Genomic DNA, 21,604 nt, shown 5'->3' with positions numbered 1-21,604 from the left:
AAGTCACCAATTAAATTCCGATAAGGGCGTTGGGCAGGGAGACAACCTCGCCAGTGCTATTCATTGCCCGTTTGCAGAAATTCCGAGGCCTGCGTCGAGAACAGGTGGGTATAAGTGCCAATGGAGAATACCCAAGTAATCCAAGATTCGCTGATCACAATGGCTTGATAAGTCACTCAGGAGATGAACTGCATAGCATGATCAGTGACTTAGGCAGAGCAGAACGGTGAGTCTAAAAATTAACACGCAGAAAACCAATCAACAGCCACACAAGAAAACAGCAGTTCACAACTGGTAGCAACATGCTGAAAGTGGTAAGGAAATAGTGTACTTAGGGCTGGTAGTGACCGCTGATACAGATCATGAGAGGGAATTAACTAGAATAAGAATGGGGTGATGCGCATATGGCAGGTTCGCTCAAAAAATGAATGAGAGTTTACCAATACCCCTGAGGAGAAAGGTATACATCAGCTGTATCTTAACAGTACTCACCTGTGGGGCAGAAACACGGAGGCTAACTAAAATGGTTCAGCTTAAAGGTGCACTAAAAAGGATTCTGAGCTCATCTTTTTACCGCAGGAACTCGACCTACACTCTCCGAGCACTCTTAGAAACCTCGGATTATTGTCGTCTGCGACAGATTTCTCCACTGAATCAAATAAAAAGTCCTGGATCCCGACCTTTTCTTGAAGTCGCCCACGAAAGGAGTTGGAGTCAACCAATGTGTGGAGTACCTTTCAGCCAGCAGATTTCGCTTTTATTTGGTTTTTTAGGTTTTCACGAATAGTTTCAGTCGCAGACAACATAGCCGCTAATTATGACCACGAAAAGAAAAATAAGCGTGGACTCTGTTTTGTGTATCAGTCCGCCGATGGCAGAGTGGCAAGCCACCACGCGATTGGCTGAGAGGCACACCACGCGTTGCTTAACTCCTCCCATCCTCGTAGGAGAGTTAAAATAAAGGCGGTAGCCGGGAGGCTTAATTTGATTTAGCAGGGAAGTTGTCTGCACAGGACAACAATTCGAAGTTGCTAAGAATGTCTGGAGCATGCAGATAAGAGTTCTCGTGGCAAAAAGGTGAGCTCAGAATCCTCTTCAGTGCACCTTTAAGTTAAGAACAACGCAGCGAGCTACGGGAAGAAAAATGATAGGTGTAATGTTAGATGACCCCCCCCCCCCCCCCCCCCCCCCCCCTGTCACTTGGTGGCTGGCTTCTGGCCGAGCTTGCCACACTGAGTGGAGGGCATCTCCGAGACTGAAACCACCACCCCCACATGCTCTAAGGGTGTCTGGAAGCACATGCAACAAGTATGCATCAGTGACAGTGTGCCCTTGGGAACAGAGCGCTGTCACCATCGTAATCGCTATAGGGAGGAGGGAAGAGCTTCCTTGGCCGCCGGCGCTGCTGCACGATGCTTCCTCGTGTAAACGCAGTTTCCGTCCATTTGTGTCTTCTTAAGCTGGGCACGCTGTGTAGGCCTTGGCAGCCTGTCACAATGATGTGCGCCGATAACGTCACATCACGTGCTCATTTTTTGACAGGAGCTCCGGCAGGTGTGGCATGCTCGGCAAACTTGGCAGAGCGCCAAGACACTGTGTGCCCTGAACAGAAAAGTTTGCGGCAGTGGCTACATGCATGGGGGAATACGTGGGAAATGTGGGTGTGTTCTTTTGGCATTTTTTTTGCCAGTCTAGATATAACAATTGGTTGTAACGATCGGATTTTTCGATTTTGTCAATATTTTTATAAGTCGATTGCACAGTACAAGGAAACAGAATATCACACAAGAGTAGGAACACCAGCAAACATCTGTTTGACACATAAAAAAAAACTTAACACATAAACATGTGTTGCCTGCTTCTCAACAGGTGTGTATACATTTTTAAACGATGTGATATTCTTAAAAATCTTGGGAGGCCTCTGCTCAAAGAAAGAAAATACCTGCAGCCACTTATAGGTATTTCACAGCATTCTATACTCTAGAGCAAGAATCAATATTTAAACACCTAACTTACACAGTCGATCCCACATGTAATGGCCCCACTTAAGATGAACTGTTGCTTATAACGAACGAGACCAGCGCGACCGTCAAAATATACATTGTTTCAATGGCACAAAATCACACGTATAACGAACGTCATTAAGCCCTGCTCATTGGATACAGCGAACGGACGGCGCAAACCCGGCACCGCGATGCGAGATAACCTGCCTCCGACCCCTTTGTGCGCCCGTGTTTTCCCGAGCCTCATCGCAGGCGAACTGCCCACCCCGTTTCACGCCGCTCTCAAGCGAGCTACCCTCTTCCTGCTGACGTGCCCTCCAGGATCACTCTCCCGCCCCTACTCGCAACTCTGCTCATCTCACCTCTCCCCCTTGCAAATCTGTGCGAGGCCTCTGCGATCAACCACGCTGCCACCTCAGCTGATCTCGGAGGCCACGCTCCGTGAAGCAGGCCTTCCGTGGGAGCCAAGAGGTGGTTGCACTGACGCTCACGGACGCCCCTCATTGGTCTCTCCGCTGGCGTAATGTTGGTGTGTCCTTTTGGCATTTTTTTGCCAGTCCAGATATAACAATCGGTTGTAATGATCGGATTTTTCGATTCTCTCAAATAAATAAGTGGATTGCACAGTACAAGGAAACAGACCGGCACATTAGAGGAGCTCCAGAGACCCTTCAGTTACGTCAGACACAAAAAACTTGAAACATAAAGGAATCTGCTGCCCACTTCTCAACAGGTGATTTAACATTTTGAAACAATGCGATATTTTTAAAAATCTAGGGAGGCCTCTGCTCAAATCAAGACAATACCTGCAGCCACTTATCAGTATTTCACAACATTCTATACTCTAGAACAAGAACCAATATTTAAAAACCTAACTTATACATACATTCACATGTACCAACCATTTTTTAATAGTTCATGAATACACTTAAAGGATAGAGAACGGTTGTCGCACAACTGCAACAAGGTCATGGAGGAGTTGTGGCACTTTTGTGCTCTCTCTCTTTGTGGCCTTTTAAGTGGTGCTTTTCTTTATAACGCATAGGGCAGAGGTCGCACTGGAAAAGTCTTTCACCAATGTGCGCTCTCATATGTCTTGCTCGGGATGCATGCTGAGCAAAGGCCATGGGGCACATCGAGCACACGTATGGCTTCTCCCGCGTGTGGGTACGTACGTGATCGACAAGCACACTTCTATGCGCAAAACGTTTTTCACAGTAATCGCACTTGTAAGGCCGGTCACCTGTGTGGGTGCGGATGTGCGTAATCAAATTGGTCTGCTGTGTGAAACTGCTGTTACAAAAAGTGCATTGGTAAGGACGGTCACCTGTGTGTGTACGAAGGTGTGCTACTAGTGTACCCTTTTGTGCAAAGTCACAGGTACAGTAGTCACAATGGTATGGACGTTCACCAGAGTGGGTGCGAAAATGTCCCAATAGCTTGCTTCTTGAAATGAAACTTTTGCCGCAGGAGCTACACTCGTGTCGAAGCTTGCTGCCGAGGTCATGTCCCTGCCCACGTGAATTTCCTCCAGGAGGTCCACCATGCTCGTAAGCGCTTCTCAAGCCTGCAACTGAAAGGCGGAGTATTTTTAGTAAGGCACCGGATCTTAATTATCAGACATCACCTCACCTGCACCTCAAACATGTAGTGCCAAATTCATTAGGCTGACTAAAGAACTGTTTTGGAACAAAACTGCACTTTCTTGGGGCTCAGGTCTCGTGCTCTCATGAGCATTATGCGATAGTACCAAAAAGCAGGCAGCATTAAAGGAACCTTTCGGAAATATTTTCATCCCACAGCTCTGCAACAAAATTAAAGAGCACCTAAGGATGTTGGCTCAGGGTTCATTCTACCACCTTGGATTGCAATGAATACATGACAGCTGACATATATGAGCACACAGCACTGAAATACATTTTTGAAGAGAATAAGAAAAATTAAATCAGAAGGAAACACTCCCTCTTGATGCACCCTGCTTATTGTGCAATTCATCAAATGCCTAAAGGTGGCTTAGAATATCTGAGGGTGGAAACTACAAACCTAAAGCAACAGACAGTGTTATGGTGGTGCCAATGTTATGTACATGGTCATCTATAAACATCAGTTGCTGATGCTGAACTACAACAAAACAGACTACTCAGTACAACCAAATGCAATAAAATGCACAGAAGGAACATGCTTCGGTTCCCACTAGTTTGCAAAACAAAAGTGGATTCTAGGAAAATGTACAGTTACTACTTTTATGGGCGAGGTTTATCATTAATGCCAAACTAAAGCACAATAGGAAAAAAAGGCAAAGAATTAAGCTGGAAGGCAGTAAAACCATCACAATATAACAAGAAAAGACATTTGCAGAAACTGCAGCACAAGAAACAAGCTCAAAGATGATACACAAAAGGTACAGACCGCCAAATGGCTACTTATTCCTCTGCATGCGTCTTTCTACTAAAGCCTTTTGCATTTGGTGAATAAACATGGAGAACCACTGTGCTGTGCCAAATGATCATAAATATTGCTGTACACTCATGCCGTTTTCTGCATACTCAGACACAATATTGCACACAGCATTGTTCACAAAGCTCATCATTCAAGTGTAAGAAATGGCGTAAGGGGACACGGCCTCATGCAGCACACAGTGTGCACGGACATTAGGCATCGAGATCATTGTTTCCACTACTCTACAGCTATCAATAATAAGTTATTGGGGATCAGAATGCTGGGAGAAGTTATCTTGATTCTTCCAGTGACAGCTTGTGTTATTTGGCTTGCCAATGATGACCTGCAAAATGAAAGAGGAAAGCAGTTAAGCGCTACAAAAAAAAAGACAATAGAAGCAGTGGTACTAATATCTTCACAAATTCAACAACCATAATTTAGCAGCCTTGAATGGATTTGAAGGGCAGATTAGTAAGCTACAATGAAAGTGGTACTAAGGGACCTAACAGGGTGGTAGCGGTGACTGAAATGCATTTGGTAGCAGAGAGGAATGGTTCCTTTGTACAACAGGAGTATATTTGAATTAATGCCTAGCGAGACTTTTCAGCATACACAGCTAGTCTGTGCTATTCCAGAATGTAAGGACTATTGACCATAAAAAGATTGATGGCAGAACACATGTAGGACACACCATTTCAACCACTTCCTTCTTGAAAGCATGATACTACGCAACATTGATTCGCAGCAGTTTTTCTACCCTATAAAACAGCAGCGCATGCAGAGTAACTTAACTCATGCAGACGTGAATACCAGAATCAGACCACACATTAGATTTCAAATGTGTGTGCGTCAGTGCGTTTTAACTTCCTTAACACTGTACTTTGAGTCTCAATAAAATGCCAGTTTCACACATAAACATGACTCACAACCAAACTAGCCCATTTCTGCAAAGTTTGAGTGCAACAGAGTTAATGACCAAGCTGCAAGAACCATTTGCACACTCTCCCAACAAGGAAAAAATGAACGGTCAGCATGTCTGACACACCTAGATGCTCTGGAGCTCCTGCAAACAAGAAAAAAGCAATCAATCAGTACCATGCTTTCCTTACGCTGTTATGCTTAGTGGCATAACAGCTGACACAAAAATGCAGTTGCGTTCAGCCTATCGCATCAGTTCACAGCCAAGTAACGGCTTCAGAAGGGCATTAAGAAGCACTTAGTTTTTGTTAAAGCCACAGACTAAGTTGACGAAAGTGCATGTATGCAGATAAAGTAGACAGCACAGGAGCATGGCAGTATTTCTCAACTCAAAGTAATGGCCACTTACTCCATGACATTAACTCAAGGCTGCTATACCGAAAAGATGCATGGCCCCACAGTTAGTTTCCCCAGCGGTAAAGATACAAACACACCACAAAGTCTCAATGCTAATGTGAGTCAAACTGCAGAGGCATGATGTATGAGAAAATTGTGAACTGACAAAACACAAGAGAAAATTTTCTACCAGCAAGTGCAATACACATACACATAAATGATCCATCATGATGCCACACAGCAACAGACATAAAACTGCAGATGACAATAACTTGAACTTCTGAGTTGGTTTTTAAAACTGCAATTGTGTAAGCTGCAACAAGTGAAAGGCTTGCTGTAACCGGTAAAAGGCTAAACATCTGAGAGCAGTGGCCAGCACAGCAAGTGCTATGGATGTGAAAGCTGACATGAATGTGCAGTCTTGCATTGATAACAGTGAGAAGTAGTGAGTACACATGTTGAAATGCCACCAAAGTTTGGCAACACTACAATCCTGATTATTAAACAGTGAAACTGCGTTAACAGGATTATAGAATTTTCAGAAAACGTTACAAACATGAACAGTGACACACAAAAAATGCCGATTTTTTAGAAAGTGAGAAGGAAAGAAATGGAAGAATAGCATGGTTATCCCTTTTCTATCTTTCTCAATAAAAATTAAGAGAGCTCCTGAATCGGACACACAAACCATGCCACACCAGATTCCGGCTACGGTTCTGTGCCTACTTGCACTCCCCACTAATGCCACTAGAGCACCCACATGCAAAGGGCATTACAAAAACAGCTTGCAGGCTAATCCTTTATGCTGCAGGGTACCTTCTTGTTGCACTCCTTTTCACGGAGCTCCCACAGAAGCCCATGCATTCTTGGAGGCTATCATCTCATATGTGTGCCTAAAATCCTATAGTACACCGCTAGCTGTACAAGAAGTGTTGACGACATTTGGCACCTCGTGCAGTAGCAACTGTGCACCAGATGAGCACAGGTGCAGAGAAGGGGCAGAGTGACCTTTACACAGGTGGTGCTATGTACCCTAATGGATGGACAAACAGGCACAGCACTCCAGACGTAAAGAGACTAGACAAAAGGTAACCATACAAAGCATTTTATGCATTATAAAATGCAACAGCTCTCTTGGCATCATATGCGAATTCATTCACCAGAGCCAAATAACATTTTCCCACAAAACTAACTCGCTATAAGAACAGTAAGGCACTGTTTTTTCTTTCTATATGTATGTACCAGGCACACATGCAGAATTTAAACAGGTCAGCTTTGTTCGTAAAAGTAATGATGTACCAATGACAATGCAAAGTTGAAATTAACCCCACAAGCACTGCCCCAGTGGAACAAGAAGCAGTGTCAGCCACATGTCACAATTTATATTTCAGCCATGCATGTGTGAGAATCAGCTGCCTAATGTGTCCCGTGGGCAGAAAATATTTAAACAGCACCTGCGTGCCCTTGTATGATAAATATGCATAGATATTTTTAACAAGGAGCTTGTCGACACAAGAGGAAGGTGGCCAACTGAACCACTGACACAGGTCAGCTGGCAATGCTTGTCAAAGTTAACACTGCTAAAAGGCATCCGAGCTTTGTGGAAAAGCGTGCTCTTTCACTTTATCGGATTTCAATCTTTTTTTCACTTTATAGGATTTCAAATATTTCTGCTTGCACACCTTCAAAAGTGGCACTGACATGGGTTTTCACCCGTGTACTAGCATGTGACAACAGGTGTAAAGGTGAGCCAACAGGCTGCTCCGTTCCATGGAAATAAGTCTCAATAGCATGGACGGTCGTCACTGCGGATGTGTTGTCAGCTGGCTTCTCATGTTCAAGATTCCGCTGCACTGGTCCAGCTGCTTTCCTGCATTAACCTGGAAATTCTCACAGAGGTATTCTGTCACTGCAAAGTGAGATAACGAAGCCTGTGTTAGAAATGAAGAACTATTTCCCTTATGCATTGTTTTTTTTTTCTGTTTGAGTCAAAATTTTTTTTTATACATCAATTCCGTCGTGTCTGGTTCTGACATTTGCTTGGAATGCACTTGTGTTTTCTATTTTGTACCTTTAGTTCCAAGTTTGTGTCAGTTACCTTCGTTTTTGCACATCTCCTCTCCAATGTACAAGTGCACCTTCATTATCAACATTTTCAATGAAACGAGCTGCTGCAGTGGCTCATTGGTTATGGTGCTCTGCTGCTGGCCCGAAAGATGCGGGTTCCATCCCGGCCCCGGCGGTCGAATTTCGATGGAGGCAATATCCCAGGGGCCCGTGCAATGCGGGGTGGTTGAAATTTCCGGAGCCCTTCACTGCAGCTTCCCTCACAGCCCGAGTCGCTTTGGGATGTTAAGCCCCCGTAAACTAAAATATTTTCAACGAAACGTGGAGCTCCTCCTTATCACTGCTAACTTTGCTCAGCAGCCACAAGTGAGTGGACGCAGAACAATGACACCATGTTTAACGTCTCAATTTTGAAACAAAATCAATCATTTTCGTCAATGATGGTATGCAGCTTATGCCAGCAACTCAGCTAACAAAGAGCTCAGCAGCAATGAGAGAAGTGGGTAGACATAGTGGCCAAGTCAAAGGTTAAATATTGCCACTGATGAGCAACACCACCAGCATGAGACAACAGTATTACGATGTCACAAGTCTGCTCCAAACAGAACTCTTTCTCAAGGACAACGGATCAGTAGAAAGTTGCAACTTGCGCAACAATACGCGGTCATTGGTTGCACTTCCACTGTCAAGTAAGCTCTCCCGTGTCCATTATCAAACACACACATAAACAAAACAGAGAATTGTTACCACGAAACAACTGCAGAAGAAATTGCCTCACAAGCCTACTCACAACTGCATGCTAATTTACGATAAATTGGTTTGGTTTAAGGGGCTCAACATCCCAAAGTGAGTACGGCTATGAGGGACATCATAGTGGAGGGCTCTGGATAATTTCAACCACATGGGATTCTTCAACGTGCGCCGACATAGCACACTACATGGTCCTCTAGCATTTCACCTCCATCGAAATGCGACAGTGGCTTCCGAGACCGAACCAGAGTCTTTCACGACAGCAGCCCACCGGCACAATCACTCGGCCACCTCGGTTAATTAGATAAATGTTCATCCGCAGAGTAGCAGAAAAGTTCTACGCAAATCTGTACAGTAGCCAATGTAATCATAGCGTCAATAAGAGAAAAAGTAGCGCAGAGCAATGTGTCATCCCGCCAGTAAGGAAAGAGCAAGAAATCCTTAGGAGCAATGCAAAGGGGAAAAGCAGCTGGGGAAGATCAGGTAACAGCAGATCTGTTGAAGGATCGAGGGGAGATCGTTCTAGAAAAACTAGCCACCCTGTATATGCAATACATTATGACCTCAACCGTACCAGAAGCTTGGAAGTATGCCAACATCATCTTAATTCACAAGAATGGAGATGCCAAGGACATGAAAAATTATAGACCGATCAGCTTACTATCTGTTGCTTACAAGGTATTTACTAAGGTAATCGCTAATAGAGTCAGGGCAACCTTAGGCTCGTAAAGGATATTCCACAATAGATCATATTCACACTATCAATCAGGCAATAGAAAAATGCGCAGAATATAACCAACCTCTATATATAGCCTTCATTGATTACGAGAAAGCATTCGAAAGGGTGTCAGGCAAGGAGACATGATCTCGCCAATGCTATTCACCGCCTCTTTACAGGAGGTATTCAGAGGCCTGAATTGGGAACAGTTGGGAATAAGAGTAAATGGAGAATACCTAAATAATCTGAGATTCGCTGATGACATTGCCTTGCTGAGTCACTCACGGGGTGAACTGCAAATCATGATCAATGAGTTAGGCAGAGCAGAATGCTGGGTCTAAAATTAACATGCAGAAAACCAAAGTAATGCTCAACAGTCAAGCAAGGCAACAGCAGTTCACAATTGGCAGTGAGTGCCTGGAAGTGGTAAAGTACTTAGGGCAGGTAGTGACAGCTGATCCGGATCATGATAGGGAAATAACTAGAAGGATAAGAATGGGGTGGAGCGCATGGGGTGGAGTGCATATGGCAGGTTCTCTCAGATCATGAATGGCAGTTTACCAACTTCCCTGAAGAGAAAAGTGTACAACAGCTGCATCTTACCGGTACTCACCTACGGGGCAGAAACGTGGAGGCTAACGAAAACAGATCAGCTGAAGTTAAGGACAACGCAGCGAGCCATGGAAAGAAAAATGATAGGTGTAACGTTAAGAGACCGGAAGCAGGCAGAGTGGGTGAGGGAACAAGCACGGGTTAATGACATCCTAGTCGAAATCAAGAGGAGGAATGGGCTTGGGCAGGGCATGTAATGTGAATACAAGATAACCGCTGGTCCTTAAGGGTAACAGAGCGGATTCCAAGAGAAGGCAAGCGTAGCAGAGGGCGGCAGGAGGTTAAATGGGCGGATGAGATAAAGTTTGCAGGCAAAGGGTGGATGATGCTGCAAAAGACAGGGTTAATTGGAGAGACATGAGAGAGGCCTTTGCCCTGCAGTGGGTGTAAAAAGGCTGATGATGATGATGAAATGTTCATTGCTGAATTCACCCTTTTCCCCTTTTTATAGTCTTATAGGCCCTTTCAGATTAAATAAAATAAACGTAAATGAAAGCGAGACGGAGCTCAGGCCAGCAAAGCTTTGCTGGGCTCAATGCATATTGAAGACAAACAAGGAAGCTAAGCCTGAAAAAGTAATAAAAAATAAAGAAACAAAAATAAACAAAACAAGAGTCAAGCACAGAGTCACACGGGTATTGATTGATAAGCAACAGCTCAAAACATGTATGGAATGCTAGTGCTTGTTCTGTGCATGTCTCCCTTATGTCTAAGTCTTTTGTGCTGTTGCTTAAGAATGTATTACCAACTCGCCCATCTAGCTATTCTGCAGGCTAATCGGAATGTCTACAGGACATTTCAGCCACCACGCCACACCTTTTGGTAGACTTAGAAGCATCAAGTGAGAATGGATAATCTTCCTGTTTGCACATGCCAGAAAAGAATATTCAGTCTCTTCGATTTGTGACAGCACAGTGGCCTGAACAATGGTCACAGTGCCTTGTTGCTAAGCTCCAGAGATGTGGAACTACATCCAGGCCCAATATGGAACATCATTCCAACACTGGGAACTATTCCTGAGATGGCAAAAGGAAACAAAAAACACTGACCGATCTTCAAAACTAAAACCAGGATCAAGTCTTGCAAATCACCAGCAAAGAATGTTTGTCATCGAGGACAACAAAGGACTATAACAGACATTTAAAAAAACCCTCAAAAAAGCAGCAACAAAGGGGGCGATTTATAAAACAGATGCAAATGAAGAGTCAAGGATGCAAATCAGGATTCAAAGTCGCCTGAAGTTAACAACAGAAGTCGAGGATGTTTCAAAGTAAACAACGCTGAATCAGACTCGGTTCAACCTAATTCAAAGTAGCAAGAGCACAAAATACAGGACATGGGCAGAATACAGTGGCACTTTGCAGCAAATGGCAATGCCCCTAACATTCGATAAACGACTTGAGATGATAAACAGGGTCATAAGGTAGGACCAATAGCATCTACACATGGAAGCTCAGAAGTTCCTGATAACCAGCGACAATAAAGACTCCCAGAATTGCAATACTCGATTCAGAAAGTGTAGTCGATAAACTCTGCTCAAATGGAACTGCAATCTTATCCACAGTAAGTTGTAGTTGGCACAAAACTTGGAAATAATTTTCCTTCTTGTCTGCAAGGAAAGAGGATCACAGTACGATAGGGCAGCCGTACCAGTTAAAACCAACAAACTGCAGGCAGTACACCAAACCATTTCTAGTTCCGAGGCCTGCCTATCAAGGCATATTTCTCGCCACCCAACATGCACCTCATTCGGCCATCTATGATATGAAAGGGCACCACTCTGGTGTATGCATCGGTCACCACCCTCATTTTTGTCAGCTCCAAGGCCGCGCATGAGGCAGCTCCAGCACAGCACTTCTGGATATGCATCTATGCGACCTCTGGCTCTTCCAAAGGCTCGCTTAAAGGGCAAGAGATTTCTGACAACTAAGCAAGTCAAACACAAGGTATATGATGGCACCCCAAAAGAGCAGCACACTTTGAAAAATGGAAGGAAGGCTGGATAGTGGGTGTGAGGTGGCATCGCTCTGTGTGGTAAACCTTTGATAAATGAAAGAAAGTTTGCATACCTGATATATACGACACCTATTTGCTGTATTGTCAGCTCAAATGTGTCCATTTGCGAGATTGCACAGCGAACAAAAGTACTAGAGAGTACCAGATCACTCTCTTCTAGAGTTTCACCAGTCCTCACGTCAAACTTGACTCTATTACACTCTTTATAGTAAAATGTGTGGCATGGAATTGAACGCGGCAACAAACACCAGTACCTGGCCTGTAAATAAAGACCCGCTAGTATCTACATAAAGTACAGTCAATATTGCACTTGGCAGCTATACTTGAAGATAGCTGCCGCCTCACATAAATGCCATCTGTGACAAATCTACAGGAAGATGTCTTATCTCCAGAAAACGGCTCTGTAAGGCAGCATCTGGAGTTGGATTAAATGCCAATAAAACTCTTGCTTGTCCTTAGAGTAAACAGATATACTAGTTCGGGCCTCATATCAGAAAACCTTCCCAGCCAAAAATTTACCCAGTGCTATCCCTGAATCTGGCATACCCATTACGAGACATAAGAGCCAATTCTAGCCAAACAGAATCTGAAGGCACCATGCAGTGATGCAAACTCATGTCATAATCGTAAAAAAAAAAAACCCTTCACCCCCTTTTCATCATGTACCTGTTAAATGGGTTGATTGTGCCCTTCATGTGCGTTCAGCGAGCAGCACCTCTACTTTTGTTTTCGTCTCGCAGCTATAAGCACAAATCACATTTAAGCCACTACAAAAACCCATATTGCAGCTAAAACAATGCATAAATCCAAAGTGAAAATGTAATAAAGCATGAAAATGTAATTAAGAAATGTTTGAGAGAAAAACCTGACACATGGCTCTTTCACGTTTGCTTTCTCCCTTGCTCCCTGTTCTTTAGCTTTGCACATTCATGCAACGAAAGCCCAACATGCCCAAAAATCACAGCGCAGCAAACCGAATAAAGTAAGACAAATGTGCTAGACAAGCAACCAATGCAAGCATCTGAAGGAACTCAAGTGTGGTGCTATACTGCACACAAACTCTTTGTTGGTGCCATTATTTGATTACAAGGTAAATACTGGGCCCCTGCATTAAACACTGCACAAAGCACACTTCTTTCATAGAATCTAAATGGTGGGCATCCACCTGACAGCCATAGCGTGGCTACGGCTGTCAATTGGATGCTCACCATTTCTACACGGCACACTGGTTTGCCTACGGGGATCACTACAAGTGCTAGAAAAGGAAAATACAGTAATAACCAGCCAGGTTGTACCTGAGTCTCGCTGCACTAAGTAGTTTTATGGTCATGGCCAGCTTTTCTTCTCGTTGCTGATCAAAAAAGCAACATGGATGCCATTTTGCAAATGGTAATTTTCAGGGATATACGCAAATCAGCTTCGAAATTCACGGACACTCCATGCCATTTGTGCAAACCATAGACATTTGGCATGCTCAACACACAAGAAATGTGCTTAGCACACCTATTAGGAATGTGCCAAGCACACCCCTGCATCAAGGCATCATGTGAAAATGTTGCCCCCCAACCAAGCCACAAGAGGCTGCCTCATACTGAGTACGTGTTTGGTCCTGCTTTCTCCGCGTTCTCATGCAGAATCCAGAGAACGGCAGCGCTTTTAATCGCCCAGCCTTAAGGCCTTGCAAAGACAAACCCACTGCTGCCCACTTACAAATTTTGTCTAAACTATGTCAACAGTCTTATTTACTGCAGTCCTTGAAAGTGAACAGGTCCCATGTGCACTCTTGAATCTTGTAGGATGACCTAATCTTCACTCAAGGCACAATGAGACCACTCTCTTCCTCTGCAAGTACAAGCACTGGCACAGGGACTACACCGCAGCATGCCAAGTGTTCACTCCTGCTGCAGGTAGAGAAGGTACTCCTTCTGCAACGACTGGGGGATCTCTGTCTGGTGGATGGCCTCCGGAGACACAATGCACCGACGAATCTCTTGGAAACATTTCTCCTTCAGTGAGTACACTGCATCAAAAAAGGGCAACTCTGCACTCAAAAAGTTTTTCAATGACCAAGTATGCAGTGCACAACATGGAGAAACAGATGGGATAGTCTCACAAATAATTTTTGTCTCAGACTTAAAACTTCTTAAGTGCACACCCCCTTTCAGCCATGTTATTACTGTAAGGAGAGGGAAGTGCAAAACTGCAGAGGCCCTCCACATTAAGAAACGCATGCATGGGTACTCAGCGAGGACTACGATAGGTTTCTTGTGCCTGATGCGATTGCCTATACTTAGCAAAAAAAAAACTGATCTTCCTTCACTACAAGTCATACAGCCAGTGGCTGCCTACTCTCCTTTTAAGAGCGTTCCCTACCAGTTCCCTTTCATCTGAACAACCTTTCTCCCGACATGCATCATCATCATCATCATCATCAGCCGGACTACGGCCACCGCACGGCAAAGGCCTCTGCCACGTTTCTTCAATTAACCCTGTCCTTTGCCAGCTGCAGCCACCGTGTCCCCGCAAACTTCTTAATCACATCTGCCCACCTAACTTTCTGCCGACCCCTGCTACGCTTGCCTTCTGTTGGAATCCACTCAGTTACCCTTAAGAACCAGCGCTTACCTTGCCTTTGCAATTACATAGCCTGCCCAAGCCCATTTCTTCCTCTTGATATTTCGACTTGAATGTCATTAACCCGCATTTGTTCCCTCACCCACTTTTGGTCTCTTCACGTTACACCTATCATCGTTCTTTCCATGGCTCACTGTGTTGTCCTCAACCTAAGAAGAACCCTTTTCTTTAGCCTTCACATTTCTGTGAGTACCGGTAAGAAACAGCTGTTGCATACAATCTCAAATCCACATAAATATTCAAACAACAAAAACTCCACTTTTGAAACTTCATTTAGAGACCCATGGCACCTTTTAAACTATTTCAAAACCGAAAAAGATACAGGAAGGGGGCAGTTTCCCCAGATATCCCATTAACAAATTTTGACGAAAAAGTGTGCAAATTATACCTGCAATAACTAAGACAAGGATCCCCAAGCGCAAGTTTCAATAAAATTCACAATACTCTTGAACAGCCACAACACTAAGCCAATACAAATGCACCATCATGTACCTCATACAAACGGAACAGAAAAATTGCAAATTTCAGGGTTTAACCTCTCGGGCGCCAAATGGGATATGAGGGATGCCATTGTGGAGTGCTCCGGATTAATTTAAACCACCTGGAATTCCTTAACATGCACGAACATCATACAGCACGAGCATTTTTGTATTTTGCCTCCATTGAAGTACAGATGCTGTGGCCAGAACCGAACCCATGACCTGGGATCACCAACCAAATGCCAAACACACAGAGCCACCACAGTGGGTGGAACAACTAAACAAGTGAAAACAATAAAACCTCAGGGGGCTTTCTTTCTTTCACTCCTGTCATGGCGAAAACGACGAGAAACTTGCACGGACAGTGCACATGCCCAAAAACAGATTTTCCCAAGTTAGATGTAACTCTTGCCAGCAAATGATATGCACCCAAGAGGACACCCCTAAACTTGCAATGTAGTCCAAGCGTGCATTACTGCAAATCAAGATCAGCAGCACTCTGGCTTAGTGCAACAATCCTGCTAATCGGGACAGCATACAAGAACGCTTTGGGTCTACCACCCTACACCACAGACGACAAGCTGGAAGCCCTAAACATTCGCAACACCTTCGAAGAGATACAGACACCCGTCCTACTATCTCAGAGAGAGCGCCTTGTCAAAAAGAGACAGGCAGGGACATATTAACAAAAGTAGGCTACCTTGCAGACCTACAGCTTATTCAATCCAGAGTGAATCTATCGCCAGAACACAGGGTGCGGGTACATGTAGCCCCAATACCAAAGAATATGCCATCCACACAGGGGAAGGCAGAAGAAAAGCCTAGATAGACTATATCCACCGAACAGGGGTATGGAGCGCTAAGGCAGTCTACGTAGACTCAGCTATACACCCAAATAAGTCAAGGGCTACACCAGTGGCGGCCATAGTAAACGTTAATCTCCTAGAAATCATGAGCATGACACTCACGGAATGCACGGTCACCGAGGCAGAAGCCGCAGCGATTGCACTAGCCATTCAGCACGGGGATGCCACAAACCGAGAACTACACATAATCACCGATTCACTGGTGGGATGTCGGCTCCTCTTAGAAGGACGAATACATAAGAGGCTGCATAAACTAACAAACTGCAGCACCTCCTCTGACCCATCGCTCAACCAACAAATCACCTGGATACCAGCGCACTCAGGACTCGAGGGCAACGACGTCGTGGAGAGCATAGCTCGAGGATCTGCAAACCAATCAGGCTACACACACACACACACGACGCCCAACTAGACATGACACCAATACCTACGGCCTATAGCACCAGATTACAACAGTTTCGATCAATGCGTCAACTCCATCCCCCACCACACAAGGAGCTGAAAGCATAAGGGGCTAGGGACTGGAGGCAGCTCAAAACCAACGCCGTCCCAAATTTTCATAAATACAGCATAATATTCCCTGAACACTACAAAGATGCATGCCCGTGTTGCGACGAGACACCCACAGCATACCACGTCATGTGGAGCTGCATTGGCAAAAAACCAGACAACCTACAAACACACTATCACAAACACACTATGCACGAAGGAGCAGTGGGAGGCCGCTCTGTCCAGCCCTGACCTGACGATCCAGCGCAACCTGAGGTTTCTTCGATTTGGCTGCACTCGCTGCACTAGATCCGTGGAGTTCTGCGCCGATGCCGCCAGAGTGCAGAGTCAGTTCAAGTGCAGCTTGGCAGTGGCTGCTTCCAAAACAAACGAATGGTCGAGTGCAGGCCTGGTTGTCTGCTAGCCTTGGCGTCGCTACCAAATTAGAGCCAACCGCGTGCCGCCACAATCCCAAACCATGTTAAGAATTTTTCAAGCAGGAAATCCCAAGGAAGTGTCGCCATGAACCAACCCCAAGAAATTTAATTATTATTCGTTTCATATAAAAAAGGAAGGTGCTGCACGTATACATGCAGACGATTTACGAATATGCGCTGAAATGCTGCCCATGAGGCTCGACCTGACCGCTTAGGTTTACAATTATGACGCCATGAACAGTTCCTCACCTCTTCCGTTCAAGGGAGAACTGAGCGAACTGTCATTGTTTCATTTAGAGACTACAGTCATATCTTGTTCACTTCTCCGACCTACACATGGGCACCGCCATATTGCTGCACTAGAGCTGCACTTCCACTCGGGAGAGTGCAAGCCAGCCAAGAACTCGTGCTGCACTATTCTGACACTTTTGCATAACGAAGACGAAACTGCAGCAGGTGCACGCTCCACTGGCAAAACGAATGCGAAAGTGCTGCACTCCTTGAACCGGCGCAGAAAGTGCAGCCAAATCGAAGAGACCTCTGGTGTCCCAGGCAAGAGAAACAGCCATGACCACTGGAGTCCTGAAATAAGGACACCACCCGCTGCAGAAAATTCTCAATAAATGTTTCTACTACTACTACTACTACTACTACTACTACTACTACTACTACTACTACTACTACTACTACCATCCATGATAATGGGACACTCGCTTGTTTTATTCCATGAGCTGAATCACATTCAGTGCTTTTTACATGCAATCATATTCTTCATTCAGTCAGTTTTTTGCCCCTTTCCACATGACATCAAGTGTGGTGTTAATGCGGTTTCTGGTGGCATTAAATGCAACTGAAGCTATCTGCCTAGCTCAGTTTCATCATGTTCGCCACAGTCAACCCTACAAAATTACCTGCACTGTCACCCCGACACATCTGCCAGTTGTTCATTCTGCCACTCAAACCTGTCCGAGAGACCCTCCAAAGCATGGAGGCCAAGAAGTCCGTACCAGGAGGGGTGATGGGCACCACCAAGCGTCTAAACTGAAGTCGTCCATCAGGGCCAAAGCCTGAAGGCACAGGTGGTTAGAACACTTCCTTGTGATGCACTACCAGGCGGTCACGAGTGGCGAAAGATCCACAGGTGGTTCACAAATGTCCACATGCATAGCCTGGAACGAGCAACAATATACATCACCATCTATGGTGACCAACCGCTACAAGCAGTGCCAGCAGCAACAGTGTGCATCAGAACTAAAACTAGGTAGCAGTGAAAATCATCACCTACACAAAAGGCCTGGCTGACTGGAATTTTCCACTCAAGCTGCAGTCTTGCAGCCAAGTTAATCTCTTACATATTATCTCAACATCACCAACTAAGATGACAGCAAAAAGGAGCTCATAGCAGTTTCAAGCACAGACAGAAAAAAGCACGCAATGTCACATGCATGAAAACTATCTGCCAGAGAAAATTTTCATGCTATCTGTCACAGTGATCCTTTTTCTTTATTACTGACCATCAACCTCTAGCACTGTTCTAACATGTGCCAAACAGGCTAGTGTTCCTCCTTGGGTACAGGTCTTACACATATGCAAGAAGCAGCCACATAAGCAACATGCAAACAACTAATTCAGTACTGCTCTTTGAACACTGTACTCCGCCTTGCAAACTTTTTTTTCTTGATAGACCAACACTAAACATCAAATCTGCCCTCCAAACTGTATCTGCACTAATAATGACTCCAAGGTATTTAAAGAGCCTTACCAAATAAATTATCTCATTTCTCATTTTGTACTGAACACATACTCTGCACAGTCCCAAAGCACCTCTGCTCTTGATGGCTCATGTGGACTCCTGGAAGAATCTTTGCCTTGGAAGGTAGACTTCCGTCAACCCATCCAATATTTCTTTCAGAACATTTGTTGAGAGGAAAAAATGCTGTGGTCTATATGGCTCAGGCCGCTGTTTCCAAGAATAGTTTCCTAGAAGATCTAGCACATATTCGTGCAGAGTACACAGCGAGCCTGACAGATACAGAGCACTTACATACAGCCTCAAAGTACTTCACATAAACAATGCAGTGGCCAAAATATAACAGATCATATTAAGATCCCTCACAAGCCCAGTCATGAGGTTGAAACACTTATGAAAGGAAGCATAGCAGAGGTGGTTCCTTTTAGACACTGAAACTCAATGTCCCTTTAGTCCCTTTAGATCATTGAACATCAATAGAACGTAGCAAAAATGTTTGCTTTCATGGGGTGTAACATGAAAAAGAGACTCAGGCTATGAGGGTCACCATAGCGGACTGCTCTGGATAATTTCAACCACCTGGAGTTCTTTAACATGTATCGACATTGCGCAGTACGCGGGCCTCTAGCTTTTCGCCTCCACTGAAAAGTGACCACCAAAGCCGGGATTGAACCTGCGTCTTTCACGTCAGCAACCAAGCACTATAACCGCTCAGCCACCACAGCGGCTCAGCATAGCAAAAACAGTCTACACGAAAGCATTCATTTCAATTCAGACAAAATTTATGAAGTCTTTGGTTTTTCACTGTCTGAAGCAAAGCTTCAAGTGCTATTTTTGAAACCTTCAACATACTTTCTTTATTTCTAAAAATCCAGTTTTTATTCACGTTCAATCGCTGGCATGGTCCCGGCATTCAACCACCAGTTGCGGCCCCTCTCCAGACTTGTGGTAATATTCATTAAACTCTGCACATAGTTAGCACCAACATCATGCAATATATGACACATGAAAGAGCAGCTAATACCGGTCTTTCTGCCAATCCGTTTATCCCCATCTGCAGCAACGTACACTTTTCCTGGCAGCTATCGTCGACACCCAGATTGTGGCCATGACATTACATGCAAACTATCTGTGCAGCTGCGTAGTGATTCATTGTGGTTTGTCTTTTTTTTTTTTACTCTTCTCTATTGCCAGCACAGACATTGAAAAGTAACAGGAACTGGCTGAGACTTGAGCAAAAATTTTTTAGTTTTCCAGTGAACACCTGGCCACCATTCACTAGCATCACAGAACTCAGGAGCTCATTGTGCTCACTACAACCACAACAAGGTCAGCCCTCTTCAGTTGGTCACACAGGGAGGAGCCATTCTGGCACAGGTAGCCAGTGGCAGCCTCCAAAATTAACTGCTCCATGTCAAAGGAGCCTTTGTCAAAAGTACAGAAACCAAGGGGTTTGCTTCTGGGCCATGCTGTCTGGCTCGTTAGGCATCGCCAGTGTTTCAAATCTCTTGAAAGTGGGAGGTACACTCGCCCTCCTAAATACAGAACTTCTAATTAAGGATGCCACAAGAGCCCCACTACACACAAGAGCTCTTGAGGTCTACTTTAGACAAAAGCTGTATCTGAACATTGCAAACACATGTGCAGAAGCTGCAAAGTGTGGCACTTCTTGACACTGCCCCAATCCAAAACATCGAATGAGTGGCCTCACTGCACTTAAGATCGCAGCCATTAACACCTCAAAAGAGTACCAATCATGGAAAAAAAAAGCATCAGGACACCATGGTGGAGGTAAGTCACCCATGTTTTCCCCGAGACAGGGAAAGCTTCACAGCCCCCACACATTGTTCAGGTATTTCCACAATGGCATTAGTACACATAGGTCACAGACCAGAGAATGTTTCCTTTTTATGCAAAGCGCTGAATAATCACACAACCACAAGCCAACTAGAGCAATGGCATTTGGGACACCAAGGAAATGCATTTCCGCATGCTTTCAGTAAAACAGGTAGCACTGCTAATTGGGCGACTTATGGCTTGCAAAAATACACGAGGTACACTTACTGTCCAATTTCTCGCCCTCTTCCAGTACTGCATCTGCAAGGCCCTGAACTACAATAAGCAAAAACTTCTTTTGAATCTGCACTACTGAATAAATGAAAGCATCAGTAAGATGAGACAACGAGATACCATCTTTACTTGATCCCAATCTCACTATTACTTTCATACAATTCAAAGTTACTTACCTAGCGTCCGGCACCACACCTGAGCAACCTGCATATGAACGCACCATATTTGCGTCTTGGCACTTACTTGATTTGGACTCGGGCTCCTGTACTTGACTCCCCGACCCTCGTAGTTGAGACAGATGACGTCCACCTCACGGCGTGTCTTGTTCACAAAAAGCAAACGAAGCTCCTCTGCTTCCCCAGCCATGAATGCTGCAATTAAGAGAAGCCATGCCTTTTGTCTGGCTGTTCGCATCGCCAAATGGGCAACATGCCGGGCAACGGGCAAACTGTCTAGAAAGGTTTGCCCCACTGCTTGCTGGAACTGGCTGGAATAACCTGGCAGCAACTTGCACACGGCAGCGTAGTGTAGACCTTGCGCAGGCAATTCGAAAATTTGTGATGTATAACAATCAGCAGAACAATGCCACAGCCTTTTCCGCAAACACCGGTGCTGGTTCCTATGCACAAGGAAGCCACGAACTGTAGTTGCGAAACATCTTGCCTTCACGCACGGCTCGATCGGTCAGCGCGTGTTACTTCAGTCCTAATCATATCATTCAGCTGTTCGTGCAAAGAACTTTAGGCACAGTTCATGACATGTCAAGTCTTGAAGCAGCAACAAAAAGTTAACAAACAGCAGCATGACCGTTTTTTGTTACGTTGAACAAAACTACAAACGTGCACTCGAAACGTGCAACACCGTCATGACCTTTGTGCGGTTAGCCTAAACCATGCAGGAAAAAGCTCTGGAGGAAGCATCCGTTGAGACGCTCGAAGCCTAGTCATAAAAAGCAAAAAG

The 21,604-nt window shown here is 44.8% G+C and overlaps 1 long non-coding RNA gene across 6 annotated transcripts in view; it reads right to left on the bottom strand.

Moving 5' to 3' along the window:
• Window positions 1–1,722: 1,722 nt before the first annotated feature.
• Window positions 1,723–21,604, bottom strand: part of LOC144116003 (uncharacterized) — a 40,345-nt gene continuing 20,463 nt past the window's right edge. For 3 of the 6 annotated variants that reach the window (XR_013311669.1, XR_013311670.1, XR_013311671.1), the window contains exons 2-4: window positions 20,888–21,015; window positions 17,832–17,993; window positions 1,723–13,939 (exon numbers count right to left, since the gene is read on the bottom strand). This is a non-coding gene — a long non-coding RNA (uncharacterized LOC144116003). Of the gene's footprint in view, window positions 13,940–17,831; window positions 17,994–20,887 lie in introns of all 6 variants that reach the window. The other 3 variants (XR_013311672.1, XR_013311668.1, XR_013311673.1) reach the window with 3 other exon arrangements.

Source organism: Amblyomma americanum, chromosome 1 (assembly GCF_052857255.1).
Source record: "Amblyomma americanum isolate KBUSLIRL-KWMA chromosome 1, ASM5285725v1, whole genome shotgun sequence".
NCBI classification, from domain to species: domain Eukaryota; kingdom Metazoa; phylum Arthropoda; class Arachnida; order Ixodida; family Ixodidae; genus Amblyomma; species Amblyomma americanum.
The sequence above is the reverse complement of the archived record's forward strand: the minus strand, read 5'-3'. Positions and strand labels throughout refer to the sequence as shown.